Here is a 1833-nt window from a genome sequence, read left to right as displayed (position 1 = left end):
CCCAATAAGGCCCATATACTTCTTCTCCCGTATTCCCGTAACTCCCGGGTACTCCGAAAAATACCCGAACCACTCGAAACCTTTTCGATGTCCGAATATAGTCGTCCAATATATCGATCTTTATGTCTCGACCATTTCAAGACTCCTCGTCATGTCCCCGATCTCATCCGGGACTCCTAACTCCTTCGGTACATCAAAACTCATAAACTCATAATATAACTGTCATCGAAACCTTAAGCGTGCGGACCCTACGGGTTCGAGAACAATGTAGACATGACCGAGACACGTTTCCGGTCAATAACCAATAGCGGAACCTGGATGCTCATATTGGCTCCTACATATTCTACGAAGATCTTTATCGGTCAGACCGCATAACAACGTACGTTGTTCCCTTTGTCATCGGTATATTACTTGCCCGAGATTCGATCGTCGGTATCTTAATACCTAGTTCAATCTCGTTAGCGGAAAGTCTATTTACTTGTTCCGTAATACATCATCTCGCAACTAACTCATTAGTTGCAATGCTTGCAAGGCTTATGTGATGTGCATTACCGAGAGGGCCCAGAGATACCTCTCCGACAATCGGAGTGACAAATCCTAATCTCAAAATACGCCAACCCAACATGTACCTTTGGAGACACCTGTAGAGCTCCTTTATAATCACCCAGTTACGTTGTGACGTTTGGTAGCACACAAAGTGTTCCTCCGGTAAACGGGAGTTGCATAATCTCATAGTCATAGGAACATGTATAAGTCATGAAGAAAGCAATAGCAACATACTAAGCGATCGAGTGCTAAGCTAATGGAATGGGTCAAGTCAATCACATCATTCTCCTAATGATGTGATCCCGTTAATCAAATAACAACTCTTTGTCTATGGTTAGGAAACATAACCATCTTTGATTAACGAGCTAGTCAAGTAGAGGCATACTAGTGACACTCTGTTTGTCTATGTATTCACACATGTATTATGTTTCCGGTTAATACAATTTTAGCATGACTAATAAACAGTTATCATGAAATAAGGAAATAAATAATAACTTTATTATTGCCTCTAGGGCATATTTCCTTCAATTTAGTCTTCAGTCAACAGACGTGTGACCACTCTTGTACCTTACTATTTATCTCTTAGTGTATTTCTTCATATCAAAGAGATATGTCGTTCTTAACATTATGCGTTATCTACATCTTCAGACACACTGTCTTCCGACTCACCACAGCTGCTCCAACAAGGGAAGCATACACCAGAAGGGAGCTATAGTCCCCACTCAACAGTTCCCTGCATCGAATGCGCGTGCCCGACATGCACAGCCACAGCAACTGCAGGGCCATCGACAAGTCAGCACATGATGCTCACTCCTATGGATGGCAGCCAGATAGGTTGTACCCTCATCTTGTGTGCAACATTTATGGCTTTGTTATTCATCTAAGCATGGAAAATAGATCATCACATTTCACTATATGTTCATGCTGATCTCTTACGGGTCTTGTTCAGGAGTTAACGTTGTTCCATAGTTCAGCTAAGATACTTGTTCTTTAGGTAACACTGTTCCATAGTTATCATCCATCAGCCAATGATATCCCATAGGCTGGTGATTATAGTATTATACCACTTCTAGTATTTCCTATGTTGTTCTTTAATACTTTTGTGTGCCATCTATTTAATCTCGAGTACAAACGATACATATTCTATAGCTTTCATCTGTGTTCTCCCTTTAGTTTATGAGACCTGTTGCTGCTAGTTAACCCCAGTCCTACTATTTATGTCGTCTCCTGTAGGCACTCATTACATAATCTAACTACTAGTTGTCTTCCATGCATGTAAGATATAAT

Source organism: Triticum dicoccoides, chromosome 7A (genome assembly GCF_002162155.2).
Source record: "Triticum dicoccoides isolate Atlit2015 ecotype Zavitan chromosome 7A, WEW_v2.0, whole genome shotgun sequence".
In the NCBI taxonomy this organism is placed as follows: Eukaryota; Viridiplantae; Streptophyta; class Magnoliopsida; order Poales; family Poaceae; genus Triticum; species Triticum dicoccoides.
The sequence above is the reverse complement of the archived record's forward strand: the minus strand, read 5'-3'. Positions refer to the sequence as shown.